At 46.0% G+C, this 14,870-nt stretch overlaps 1 long non-coding RNA gene across 1 annotated transcript in view; it reads right to left on the bottom strand.

Annotated features, from left to right (window-relative positions):
* The window catches only part of LOC147357619 (uncharacterized), a 46,115-nt gene extending 42,341 nt beyond the window's left edge, over nt 1-3,774 (bottom strand). Inside the window, exon 1 of the long non-coding RNA XR_015141470.1 lies at nt 3,232-3,774. This is a non-coding gene — a long non-coding RNA (uncharacterized LOC147357619). The remainder of the gene's footprint in view (nt 1-3,231) is intronic.
* Between the last annotated feature and the right edge of the window lie 11,096 nt (nt 3,775-14,870).

Genomic DNA, 14,870 nt, shown 5'->3' with positions numbered 1-14,870 from the left:
GAGGGGAGGGGATTCCAGACCCTCAGTTAACTTTTTCTCAGTGTTTGGGGGCAATTCTGAGAAGTCCCATTCTCCCAGTCATTCCTCGTGTAGTCTAATCCCCTAAATAACTGATTTCAGTTGACATGACCTGGCCTTGACCTCCATTCATCCAGCCGTAAATCCTTCTCTCTAGTTCCTGGGGAGCTCTTTGCCAGAGGACAGCCCTCCTAGGGGACCATCCAAGCTGCATCCTATCACCCGAAATCAGAATCAAGTGGATCCTAGACTTGACTCCCAGGCCATCCTTGGGAGAAGCAAAATTCCAAAATACAACTAGGTGAACAGAGCTTCCCGACAAGACACAGGCTGCAAGGGGATAGTCTACAGGAGAAGGAACTTTGATCAAATAGAAAGGTCCAGGTTGGCAGCTCTCATCAAGTCCCTCTACCCCTCTCAACATGCATCTGCTGAAAACACCCTCAGCTCTCTACTGCCTACTTCTGAGGTTTGCAGAAGAGGAAAATCGGCTAATACAGACTGGAATAAATTGTCTGCTTATCTTTTCTGAAACTCCCCAGTTCAAAGGGAAACTGAGGTTCTCTGTTAGGGCTCATTCTTTCCTCTTCTTTCATTTCACTTCCAAATAAATATAAAAAAGAACTGCCTTTTGCAAAGTTCATTTGAGCATGAACCAATCTCCTTGCTTGGCGTCTTGCAAATAAACACAGGACTTTCCTTCACCACAATCTGGTGTCAGTAAATTGGCTTTGTTGTACAGCAGGTAAGTGGACCCCAGTTTGGTTCAGTAACACTACCATCTAAGAGGTAAGTCAGAAAAAGGTTCATTTCCATTTCACAGATGGACAAATAATATGAGAACCTCCTCAGTCCTCAGAGATCTTGCCTTACAGTAGCTGCATCTCCAGTGCCCATATCTGTTTCCATGGAACCGAAGTTCTTCAGTGCTTAGGGCCCAAATTCATCCTCAAAACTACCTGCAAGACAACGCCACCTTGCTCTGGAGATGGAAGAAGCATGCAAATTTTTACAATCAACTTTACTTTTTGTTGCAGGCCTTCAGAGATTAGAACTTGAGACTTTATTTTAGTCTAGTTTGATACTTATCTGCTTTGCACAGTTCTGATGAATTTTTTTTTTAAATAAACAGGCAATTTGGTCACTGGCCCATAATTCCTTTCTGGACATTTCCCTTGACTTCTTCCCATTTCTACCTGGTTTTGCAACAAGTCTGTGTTTGATCCATGGTGGGGCGGTGGGGGGGGTCGGTGCAGTGGAGGTGGATCTAGAATTTGTTATGCCACAGGGACATCTTTGAGCTCAGAAGTTTGGGTGTTTTGGTAACATTCAGCCAAATAAAATCTCTGAACTAAACTCAAAAAATAAAGTAGAAAAGCTGCAGGTGAAAAGACATGGCACGAAAATAAACAGTAGTCGTTCTCTGCTTTACCAGGTATAAGATGCCAGTCTTCCAAACTATTCTTTCAGTCCTCCCTTTTTCTCGTTATAAAAATAAACTCTACGGCCCCACTTCGCTCCATACATCTCGGTGTGATTCTGTTTGCACAAGAGAAATAACCTTTGTTCAGAGCTCCGCTTTTCTAAGCTGTGCTGAATTCTGCAAGATCACTCTCCACACACAAGATTAGCACCTCCTTGCCAGCTCCAAATAAGACTATCATCCAAAAGCTGCTCTTTTAAATAGAGGCTTCTTTTATGCTTAAATTCCTAAATAAAAGAAACATCCATGCTACTGTTACTCTCCCCAGTTAAATCCGATTTGCAAGATGTGCTGCTCTGCTCAAAAATCTGGGTGTGAGCTGGAGTCTGAGCTCGGGAACACATTTGGGATTCTCCAGTCATTCTCTATCTGGAGAGCCCTCCAGTGGCCAAAAATATACCTGATCTAAACAAAGACCACCAAAGCGACTGGTTACAACAAAGGCGGGGGATGGACATTTGCCTACCATTGAAAAGGCTGCCTGTAAGCCTCACAGTTTGCCCCATAGAGGTGTGTCTCATTTAAAGAAAGTCAAGACAGGATACCAGCTCACGAATAGAAGATATTTGCATGACAAAAGGATCCTTCAGTCGGTAAAAAAAAAAAAAAAAAAAAGAGGCAGGTTTGAACTCCATGAAATGACAGCTCCCTCTAATTTCTTTAAGATTCTATTGAATTTGCAGAAAACAGATTGACACGAATTTCCAGAATGCATCTGGGGCATGAAACACACGGTCTATGTGAACTCCATCTGCACTACTCAACCCACCTCACCCCCATTTCCGTGTCTGAAAACCTCATAAACACCCTGACCATGAGACATGGGAGAAAGTGGGGGTCAGATCACCTGGTAAGACCTGAACACTCTGTGCAAGTTCAAGTTCCTCTCTGAGCGCAGAGCTGCCTTTCTGGAGCACTATGAGAAAAAGAAGAAGTTGTTCCAGTTGGCTTCCCTCTCGACTTGGAAGGTACTGCTGGTGTTCCAGAAGAGTCCAGAAGCTGCTTTTCTAGAAGCAGCTCTACCACATAATACAATGTCACTGAAACCGAGCACCTCTTGGGTACAAAAGCCCCTCTACACCACACATGTACGTAGACAGACACACACACACACCTGTTTATTATTTGCAGTAATAAAAATAAAAACCTTTCATCTCCTAAGCCTTTGTTGTGTTCCAAAGAGCAGATTCAAGCAATTACGAATTAGGAAAGTGAGGGAATGCAGAAAGGAAGGAAAAGCAGCCAGGAGACAATAATTCAGCGATAAAACAGAGTCCTTAGTTCCTCCTCAAGGGATATGCCCGACATCGAATGCAAGTGTCTGAGTTGTTCTGCGGGAACCCAGGTGGAGGTTGGTGACTGCTTGCTGACCACAAGCACTCAGACCCCAGACTGGCTGGAACCAGAGGGGTGATGATGGAGATTTCTGAAACACAGCCTCTTCCTCACCACCAACCAGTCAGAAGAAAGTCATGCCCCCTGCAGCTCTCACCCCAAATGTTGGCTTTAAAACTCTTCCCTGAAAACCACCAGGGAATTTGGGTCTTTTGAGCATGGGTTGCCCGTTCTCCTTGCTTGGCGTCCCACCATAAACCATTCTCTGCTCCAAGCGCCAACCTATCCGTTTGTCAGGCCTCGCTCTGCTTTGAGCACACAGACGTGGGTTCAACCATATACCCCTCACCCGGAACTCTCCTCCACCCCCGCAGCAGCCGCCGCACCCAACTTACCTCCTCCTGCCACAGACCACAATCTTCACACACTTGGTCTCCCCACACCAGCTGGGCAAACTCCTACTCCTTCACAAGGCCTCGGTCACGTGCCAACTCCACTCGGGCACCTTCCCCAACTTCCCCAACCCTACAGCTGTTCCATCCCCTTCAGTTGCCATAGCATCACGCCCCTGCCTCTCTCACAGCACCAGGCAGTGCTGAGCCCTTCACCTTGTGGATGGCAGAGGGCCTAGCACCTCCTTTGTCTTGACATCCCCAGTGCTTAGCAATGGGTGCTGCAGAGTGGACATGGAGGGGCTGATGTTAATGCCAGAGTCCCCTCCCCAGGGCCACTGCGTGTCACTGCCAGGTGCTGAGAGAGGAAGAGTGGGAGTCCCTCCCTCCCAGTGGAGTGTGCTGGTGATGGGGGACATCCTCCCCTCCCCAGCCTCTCCCTCCAGGTCAGGCACCCATCATCCGCCAGTTCCCCATCTGCATCCCATCTAGTGGCTTGGGTTATCTCTTTGCACTTTCAGCCGCAGCAGCAAACATTACGGAGCAGCAAGTGTAACCAAATCAAATTTGTGTCCACTCACCTTCCATGCAGTGACGCCCATCCACTGACGCCTGGTTGTGGGGAAGTTAAGCCCCAAAACTCAGGCGGAAAAACTCGAGATCCCCAGTGGCGTTCAAGGAAGGGGTTTTTTTTAAGGTAACGTTTGGGGGCGGGGGCTGTAGGGGGCGTGGCTTTCTTCTGATTGGTTGATGGTGCAGGTAACAGTGTGTTATTCAGGGGATTTTAATCCTTAACCTCCTGGTTTCAGTCTTCTGCTTGTGACCAGCAGGTTATCACTCTCTTCCACCTGGGTAGGGGTCTTGTTGCTGCTGCTAAGTTGCTTCAGTCGTGTCCGACTCTGTGTGACCCCATAGACGGCAATCTACCAGGCTCCCCCGTCCCTGGGATTTTCCAGGCAAGAACACAGGAGTGGGCTGCCATTTCCTTCTCCAATGCATGAAAGTGAAAAGTGAAAGTGAAGCCGCTCAGTCGTGTCCGACCCTCAGCGACCCCATGGACTGCAGCCTTCCAGGCTCCTCCATCCATGGGATTTTCCAGGCAAGAGTACTGGAGTGGGGTGCCGTTGCCTTCTCCGGGATAGGGGTCTTAGTCCCTGCTAATCAACTCAAAGATACACATCAGGTTTTGTGTATATTCCTCCAGGAGGAGTTAGGACCCTGCTGAACGATTACCATGACTTCTCTTGCATAACTGATTTTCCTTCGTTTCTGCTTGACCTCACCTCCCTAATTAGTAAGTGCTTAAATCTGTTCTTGGGAACTCAGGAAAGGCCTAGGAAACTAAAGCCTTTTTCTACAAGCAAGAGTCACGGACATGGAGGGCCCCATAGGTTCCTGCCCTTTTTTGATAGCCCTCAATCTCAAGGGGAACAGGGTTGGGACAAGAAGAGTAACCAAGTTTTGCGTAGAGACATTAATCATCAACTCGGCAGGGGGAGATGATGTGAGGGGGACTCGGTTTGAAGGAGACTCTGTTTTACGAGTATCCATCTGGATGCTGTGCAAGGTTGGGCCCAGCTCATGCTAGGTCTCTAGATACTATAGACAGAGGAGCCTAAAGATGGCTCCTCCACAGCCTAACGCCCTGCTCATCCCGCACTAACCCACCACTGCTGCTGCTGCTGCTAAGTCGCTTCAGGCGTGTCTGACTCTGCGTGACCCCATAGACGGCAGCCCACCAGGCGCCCCCAACCCTGGGATTCTCCAGGCACTGGTCTCATCTAAAATCAGGGTTTGCCTCACAGGGCTGCGGGGAGGACAAGAGTCATTCTCCTAGACAGCGTTCATGGTCATGACATTGCATAGGCATTACCTAATGTATCTAATTATCTAATTTCATCCTTGCAGCAATCCTACGAGGTAGATGCTAAAGAATCCTTATTTACAGGTGAGGGAACAGCAGCACAACAGGGGACATTACACTTAGAGTCACCAGCTCCACAGGGAAGGTTCCAGCTCAGGACCACTGAGCTCAGATCCTTGACCACATGCAACTCTGCATGGAGGGCTGCCAAGCACAGAGCAAGAGCCCCCAAATGTGGGTCATGGTGCCTCCCTTGCAGCATTTGCTTCTTCCTGGGAGGGCACCTGAGGGTTCCAACCTGCCCCTCGCACTTGTCCCACACTCATCATCTTCAGGTGTTACTTTGAGATCTCACTTCTGACATCTCTTTCTCTCCCACACTTATATATCCATCAACCCCTTTCACTCTGATCATCCTAGATGTACTTCTCCAGCCAACATCTCCAGCCCAGCTTGGTCTCTGAGCTCGAAAAACTGCCTAAACCTCACTCCTACATGCCCAGTGCTCCCTTCTGAGTTCTACTGTTTCCCCCACAGCACTTAACACCTTCCAAGTAGTGCATCATTTAATAACCTTTTGCATCTCCCTCTGCTTGAATCTAAGCTGCACCCAGTGTGCATGTGTGCTAAGTCATTTCAGTGTGTCTGACTCTGTGACCCCATGGACCGTAGCCTGCTGGGCTCCTCTGTCCCTCGGATTCTCCAGACAAGAATACTGGAGTGGGTTGCCATGCGCTCCTTCAGGGATATCTTCCCGATCTAGGGATTGAACCCAAGTCTCTTATGTTTCCTGCGTGAGCAGGCCGGTTCTTTACCACTAGTGCCATCCAGGAAGCCAAGCTGCACCCAAACACAGGGGTTTTGCTTGTTCTGTTCACTGCAGTATCTCCAGCACTGGAAGGCACCTAGTACATAGCAGTCGCTCAATAAATGTCTGCTCAATCAAAGAAGCCAGCTATCAACTAGTTGCCTCTGCTTGGATGTGCCATTAGCCCTTCAAACTTAACATGTCCAGGGACTTTCCTGGTGGTTCAGTGGCTAAGACTCCATGCTCTCAATGCAGGGGCCCTGGGTTCGATCCTTGGTCAGGGAACCAGATCTCACATGCCACAAGTAAGAGTTTGCATGCCATGACTAAAGATCCCATGTGCAACAACCAAGTCCCAGTGCAGTCAAATAAACAAAAATATTTTTTTTAATGTGCCAACAAGAATTCAAGAACCTTCCCAACCCCTGTTTTCTCCCTGCCTTTCCGGTCCTGGTGAAAAGCATCAGGCAGCCACAGGATCTGACATGTAAAATCACCCTGAACATTACTCTCCCTTCCTGACCCCATCTCTTACAGGAGCTGCATGCATCCCCTGTGAATTGAGTTCTCTCCTCAGCCTCATAGAGGGGAAAAAGTTTTCCTGGATGGAACAATTGAGGATCAGTGTAAGACTGAAGTGTATGGTACAAATGGTGGTCAGAAACCAGTCCCAAGAGAAATTAGCCTGGACTAATATTACCATCTTCTGAACATAGCCTCCTTCCTCTGATCACCTGTCGAAGCTAAAGCTCTGGTGTATTTGTTTCTTTACACCTCCCAGCACCCTGTGGCATTAGCTTTGGTACCACTGCACTTCATGGATGAGGAAACTACAGCACTGAGGAGACTGGACAAACTGTCACTGTGGTCACGTGGCCAGAGCTGCAGCACCAGGCCGCCACGCCCTTGCCCTGCTCTTTCTGCAGTTACACCTATCTCACTGGGCTAGGATTCGTCCACTCATCCTTTCTTCCACTGAGGAAGTCTACAGACTTTCCTGGCAGTCGAGTGGTTGAGACTTCTTGCTTCTGCTGCAGGGGGCACGGGTTCGATCCCTGGTCAGGGAACTAAGATCCAGCAGTAGCTCAAAGGAAATAAGGTATCACATTGTTCGTAAAATGTGGATACACAACCAATGAGATAACTGGATGGCATCACTGATTCAATGGATATGCACTTGGGCAAACTCCTGGAGACAGTGAGGGACAGGGAGGCCTGGTCTGCTGCAGTCCAAGGAGTCACAAACAGTCGGACACGAACTGAACCACAACACAACCAATGATACACTCTCCTACCTCAAGTATGGTTTCTCTTAGAAGCTGAACTGCAGCTTCCTTCCTCCCACAGTGTAATCATGGGATTCCCCTAGCATAGGCATGACCTCAGGCTTTTAGAATTAAGATGGATTAGCTTCCCAATTCACAGAGAAGGCGATGGCACCCCACTCCAGTACTCTTGCCTGGAAAATCCCACAGACGGAGGAGCCTGGTAGGCTGCATTCCATGGGGTTGCTAAGAGTCAGACACGACTGAGAGACTTCACTTTCACTTTTCACTTTCACGCATTGGAGAAGGAAATGGCAACCCACTCCAGTGTTCTTGCCTGGAGAATCCCAGGGACAGGGGAGCCTGGTGGGCTGCCATCTATAGGGTCGCACAGAGTCGGACACGGCTGAAGTGACTTAGCAGCAGCAGCAGCTTCCCAATTAGCTGGTCTCAGTTTTCACTTTTATGAAACCATATATGCCACCTGCACAAGACCCATGAGCGACCTCCCAACCTTGAGGTTTTATTCTCTGTTGCTCCAGAACTGCTCCAGAGGGCAGAGGAAGTGCTCCAATAGTATTTGTTTTTTTTTAATGTGAACGGTGTATTCTGTTTTATATATAATTTATCTCTTTAGTTTCGGCTGTGCTTGTTCTTTGCTGCTGAGTGGGCTTTTTCTAGTTGTGGTGAGTGGGGGCTGCTCTCTGTTGCAGTGCGCCAGCGTCTCATCGTTGCTGTGCTTCTCTAGTGGAGCGTGGGCTCTAGGGTGCACAGGCTTCAGCAGTTGCGGCTCCTGGGCTCTCGAGCACAGGCTCAGTAGTTGCAGAGCATGGGCTTAGTTGCTCCATGGCATGTGGGATATTACCAGACCTGGGATCGAACCTGTCTCCTGAATTGGCAGGTGGATTCTTTACCACTGAGCCACCAGAGAAGCCACAATAATACTTTGAATGAGTGTTACTCGGGTCTGGCAATCAGGTGCTTGACTGGCCAGGGAGGCTTTTTTCTCCTAGTTATAAAATGTGATACATGTTTATTGCAGACGTTTTAGGAAACTTAGAAAAACACAAAGAAGAAAATTTAAAATGTCCCTAATTTATCACCAGGAATCTGCTATTAATATTTTAATGAAACTATAAATTCTGGGAATAGGCTGTTTAGGTTTAAATCATGGGTCTGCAACTTGCTAGTTTAAGAACAATGGAAAAGTTATCTTACCTTTGTGGTCTGAGTACTTATTTTTTTGTCATTCTATTAACTTTTTAAGTGTATAATTGAAGTGTAGCACTTAATACACTCACAATTTTGTGCAACCTTACACCACTGTGTGGTTCTGTAACATTTTTCAAATTGGAGTATACTTGCTTTACAATGTTGTTAGTTTCTGCTGTATAATAATGTGAATCAATAATATATAATCGATAATTCAATAATGTGAAATCGGCTACATATATACACATATTTCTTCCCTCTTGAGCCTCCCTCCCACTCCCACCAGCCCACTCCTCTAGGTCATCACAGAGTCTTGCCAGCCTTGAACTTGAGACCTAACATTAACCTTTGATTCCTTCAGGTTCCAAACCTCAGAATTCTCTCTTCTTCCTACCTGATCTCTCTGTATCTTACAGACCTGCAGATATTAACAAGAGATTCCAATAGGGGGAATCTATTCACATAAAATCCACGTTCTACTCTCCATTTCCTGTATATCTGGGCAATGAAGTTTAATATTTAGGAAAACTATTTTGCCACGGAACACATCCCAGTTGAAATGGAGAATGTGTTCACCATCCAACACTAAATACCTCCAAATCTCCCTCCAAGTCCTTCTTTTCTTCCTACGCCATCCCCCAGAAACTCACAAAGTGATCCCACCACCTTGCTTTAGACCATCCACTTCTCCTCTTTAAAGCTCAGACACAGCCCTCTTGGTTACTCAGGGACCAAACACACTCAATTTGACAACCATGTTTGCAAAGCATCTTCGGCTTGTGTGTCTGACTCGTGCTCACTTATGTCTACTTAAGCTGCCCATTTTCTTTGATGAGAAACACTGTAGCTATTCATCCCATATTTCAAGCAACCAAAAACTCAACAGGGAAAACTTAGTGAGCCAGAGATGACGAAGTGACTCAAACAAACCCTCCTATGAGTTTCATTAGTGTGGAAGATGAGTCAGAGCACTTGACTGTGAGGAAACGTAAAAATGCCGTTGAGGGCCTGGTGGTCCTCTGATGCTGCTGGTCCTGAGTATGTCTGTGCCAAAACCGCTTACAGGGACAAAGGGGAAGAGGGTATCACTCTGGTTTTGAGATCTGCAAAGTCACCTTTGTGGTTGGAATCAAGACTGAACAGGAGTAGCAGAGCCTTGGGAACTCTCCCACAGGAACTTGGTCATATTCACAACAGAACTGTAGCCAGATACAACTCTCATATAAAATAAAGTGATAAAGGTATCTCTGCGATTAACAGGAAACCTCATTTCCTTCTTGGTGCTTCTTTCATTTTTCCCAAATTTCTATAGTGGATATGAAGGCCTTTTATAATCCAAAAAACAACGGTAAATTGATTAAAGTACATTCTAAATGTCTACACCCAAATCGGGCTCTCCAAGGGTCACTTGGAGTGTTTGAAAGACTTAAAAGCACAGATTCAGAAATCAGCCCTGCCTCTTACTGTTGTGCACTTGGGCAAATTTCTTAATCTTTCTGTGCTTCAGTTTCCTTATCTATTGTTGTTGTTGCTTTAATCTTGAAGTTGTGTCCGACTCTTTTGCGGACCCCAAGACTCTCTTGCCGGGCTCCTCTGTCCATGGGATTCCCCAGGCAAGACTACTGGAGTGGGTTGCCATTTCCTTCTCCAAGAGATCTTCCTGAGCCAGGGATCAAACCAATATTTCCTGCATCTCCTGCACTGGCAGGCAGATTCTTTACCACTGAGCCACCAAGGAAGTCCTTCCTTATCTATTATAATAATAGTATCCTCGTTATAGAATTATTGTGAGGATTTAATGGGTTTATATACAAGAAACCCCCAGAACAATGCCCGGCATAAAACAATTACTTATTTGCTATTGTGACTTATTCCCACAGACTACCATTACTCAAAATATTTTTGGACTATCTTTTGGGAATTCTGTGTTCAGGGTCTTAACCGCAATCCCTTAAATCATTTCAATGCGAATAAAATTTCCTCCCTTGAAGATGAGCCGATTCTTGGAAGTCGTCGTTTGGTGTTCTAAGTAAGGTGTGTTTACGAAGTCGAGAGCTTGATGTTCTTGCACTGCTCATCCACTGCCTATGAAGAATTCCATAAAATATACGTGCACACATATCCCTAGATAATTCAGTACCACCTAGGGTGTGACCAATTCCTGGGTAACTAATAGATTCTGTTTCTGCTACAGAGACTAAAACATAAAGTTTAAATATGAGACCTTCAATTATCTTGAAGGCTTTATGTAAGAGCGTACAATCAAAGGGCACATTTCCTAAAAGGCTGATTTACATTTAAATTCAAGCCTTTTTTTCTTCCTCAGAGTTTGTGGATGCTGAGTTTTAAGTATGATATGTCATTGTTTTCACACAAATATTCCCAAACATTACCAGTTGTCATTTGTCATTAAATAGAGTTGCGACATGATGATGATAAGATTAGCATTTTTTAAAGTGTTAACTTTTAAACTTCATTGTTCTTCTGTAAATTGTTGCAGGTTCAAATTATGCTACACATAATCTTTTTTTAAAAAAGTAATGGTGCACTGGCATCCAAGCCAGTTAGGGTTGTATGAAAAGAATGACAGCTACCTCCTTTTGCTGGGACCCGAAACCCACGAATGGAGAAGCCTGGTGGGCTACAGTCCATGGGGTTGCAAAGAGTCGGACACGACCGAGAGGCTAACACGAAGGGTCCTGTGCGAGTCTAACCAGCACCCTAACGGAACATGGTGCAATTGTGTGCCCCCGCCCCCCCATGTACAGAAATAGAGGTGAGTAGAATGTGCACTGAACACGGGCTCCCTCTGGCGGCCCAGTGGCTAGGACTTGGCGTTCACCGCCGTGAGCCCGGGCTCCACCTCTGGCTGGGGAACTAAGATGCCACAAGCCACACAAAATGGCCCAAAAAAGAGGGGGAAAAAAAACGTGCACTGAACATCCTCTCCCAAGACGCAAAGGATTTTGATAGAAAATCTAACTGGGTTGTTACAAAGCAAAAGAATCCTTTGTGTTTCTGATTACTGAATTCTTAAAAAAAATTTTTTTCCCCCAATTTTATTAAAAAGGCTTCATTGATCTAGCATCAGTAGGGAATATTGTGTTCCACATAAATGATTTTGCAAAGAACTTTAAATGTACCTCTGTCTCCAAATGTCATTTTCAATCTTGCCGGTGGAAAGCGTTTAAAAAGGTATTACCTCTACCCTTGAATTCCTTGAACGGTATTACTATTACAGACCTCTAACATGGTACCAAACGGCAAAGTAGCATGGTAAGTAAGAAAACAAACAAGAATGGACTAAATCTAGATTTGAGACTTGATTCTGCCACTTACTACACGTGAGATCTTGGATGAGTCGCTCGTCCTCTCTATGACCAACTGTCCTCATCTCTTAACACACTGTGCTGACCTGAGAGGTAAGAAAGGCCCAAAGGGAGGGGATACAGGCACACATGTGGCTGATTCACTTTGCTGTTACAGTGGAAACTAACACAACTCACGCTCATGCTTAGTTGTGTCCTACTCTTTGCGACCCATGGACTGTAGCTGACCAGGCTCCTCTGTCCACAGGATTCTCCTGGCAAGAATACTGGAATGAGTTGCCATTTCCTCCTCCAGGGGATCTTCCTGACCCAGGGATCAAACCCATGTCTCTGGCATCTCCTGCACTGGCTGCTGCTGCTAAGTCGCTTCAGTCATGTCCAACTCTGTGCAACCCCATAGATGGCAGCCCACCAGGCTCCTCCATCCCTGGGATTCTCCAGGCAAGAACACTCGAGTGGGTTGCCATTTCCTTCTCCAATGCATGAAAGTGAAAAGTGAAAGGGAAGTCACTTAGTCGTGTCCAACTCTGCGATCCCATGGACTGCAGCCTACCAGGCTCCTCTGTCCATGGGATTCTCCAGGCAAGAGTACTGGAGTGGGGCTGCCATCGCCTTCTCCATCCTCCACTGGCAGGTGGATTCTTTTACCACCGAGCCACCTGGGAAGAATTATAAAGCAACTACACTCCAATAAAAATTAATTTTTAAAAATTATCTAAATCACAGGATCAACTTTAGAATTAAAACAAAAAATTAGAGTTTAGCACAGCAACTGGCAAAGAACAGGTGCCAAACAGCAGGAAACCATTAAAACCATTAAAAACCATTTTAATCAAATGGGCTATGGGACAGGTAGGACTCCATCCCTTGGGGCCAATAAGGGTTCTACTAAATAGCCCCAAAATCTTCCGTTGAATTCCTGTATCTCTAATAGAGGTTTTCTGATAGTCTACATTTTCTGATAGCTTTTCAACTTTGCTGTTAGGGCTTCAGCCTTGGTAGTCTTCTGTCTTTAACTGGAACTGGAGATTCACAGGCGACACACGTAGGCAGAGTTTGGGAGCTACCCTGTGTGCCCAAGGACTCAAAACCAGCGTCCTTTCAGAGTTACTTTCAAACCAACACATAATAGAATCACCTTAGAGAAATAACAGCTCTCAAGCCAAGAAGGTATCATAGCCCAGTCTGAAAGCACAGTTAACATCACTATAGAATGTTTTAGGGCAGAGAGGCGTGAACTCAACTGCATAACCAAAAGATAAGTCAGGGTGGCAGACACAGGTGATGCCCAAGCCCAGTCCAGGGGAAACTTCAGCAAAGTGGGAGGGAGGTTCAAGAGAGGGGCTGCTGCTGCTGCTGCTACGTCGCTTCAATCGTGTCCGACTCTGTGCGACCCCATAGACGGCAGCCCACCAGGCTCCCCCATCCCTGGGATTCCCCAGGCAAGAACACTGGAATGGGCTGCCATTTCCTGCTCCAATGCATGAAAGTGAAAAGTGAAAGGGAAGTCGCTCAGTCGTGCCCGACTCTTAGCGACCCCATGGACTGCAGCCTACCAGGCTCCTCTGTCCCTGGGATTTTCCAGGCAAGCATACTGGAGTGGGGTGCCAGTGCCTTCTCTGTCAAGAGAGGGGAGATATATGTATATTTATGGCTGATTCATGTTGATGTATGGCAGAAACCAACACAACATTGTAAAGCAATAAAGCAATCATCCTCCAATCAAAAAAAAAAAAAAAAGACCGCACTGGCAGGACGTCCCTGGCAGTGCAGTGGTTAAGAAATTTTGCCTTCCAGTCAGGGGAACTAAGATCCCACCTACGATGTAGTCAAAAAACCAAAACATGAAACAAGTAATGCTGTAACACATTCAATGAAGACTTAAAATAACTGTCCACATGAAAGAAAAAAATCTTAAAAAAAAAAAAGACCCAGTTGGCACGACCTTTTTAAATAGAAGTGGACACAGACCTGTATCAAGGTTTCAAATATTAAGTTCATATGGAGTAGATTATTCCTCTAGTGGACTGTCAATCACTCATTGCTGTCCATTCAGTATTCACTGGATAACTGCTATTTATGCCCAGCCCCTTCCCACTTTTTCTCTGAGCCCCAGCTCACCAAACAACCTTCTTGTTGCAACTGGCTCCTCCCAGTAGAGCTCCCATTGTGGGGAGAATGCACGGGGCACACTAATCTGTTAAGAGACAGGGCGATCTCCTGAGGTGAGTTCATGGATTATTTTGTCGTGAATCAGTCTCATGAGCTTGTTGAAGGTGCATTTGTCCTCAAGAGATTGACTATCATATGCCCACTATCTAAGCCTGGAAACCTAAGAACTACACTATGACCAGGGGGTAGATATCCCCTTGGGATTTTCCAGGGCATAAGACACTGGATTGAGGGTGTTTATCCTGACACTGAATGGTGTCAGGAGGCAGACGGCACAGTGATACAGAACAGGACTATTATTCTATTGAAGGATGGTTTTGGCATTTTACTTTCTGGCTAGGCAAATTCCCTAACTTCTCTGAGCCTCTTTTTCCTCATCTACCAAACAGGATGATAAAACTTCAGAGATTGATTTTTGGCTCAATATTTAAACAAAGAGCAACATCCCAGAAGATGTTACACCAGATTACCTGCCCTGTCCCACCTGTTCCACACTACCTCCCCTGACTCTGCAGGTCCACCCGCTTTTCATCACCAATCAGAGGCAAATGCAGCATCCTTCTCAGACTACGTTGCCTCCAGAAGCCTTCCAAAACTGTTCTCTACACACAGCTCATTGTACCGCTTCTCATCTCTTCTCTGATTTGAAAATTGCCCTCTTAGCAAATCATCTCTAGGAAACGTAGTTATGGCTTTAAGGGAGCCACATTAGTCTTTATCCCTGTGGAACAATTTTATTTACTTCAAAACAGCCATCATGTCTCCCCCCACCTCAGCCACCGCAAAGACATCATGTTCTTCAAGGATCCACCATCTGAGAACCAGCTTGTTAATAACAAAATTATTCCAGGTCTTAGTGTTCTCTCATCTATAAAATAAACATGCTTTTAAAACATGACAAATCAAATGGTGTTTGGAGACCATATTAACCATCTTCACTGCACTCCAAAGAACAACTCGAGACGCGAAGAGAGCGGATTTTCAAAGAAGTG

This window comes from Bos grunniens, chromosome 15 (assembly GCF_055505025.1).
Source record: "Bos grunniens cultivar Pamir isolate PY7600 chromosome 15, Bosgru_T2T1.0, whole genome shotgun sequence".
Classification (NCBI taxonomy): Eukaryota; Metazoa; Chordata; class Mammalia; order Artiodactyla; family Bovidae; genus Bos; species Bos grunniens.
This window is presented reverse-complemented; position numbering and strand designations above follow the sequence as displayed.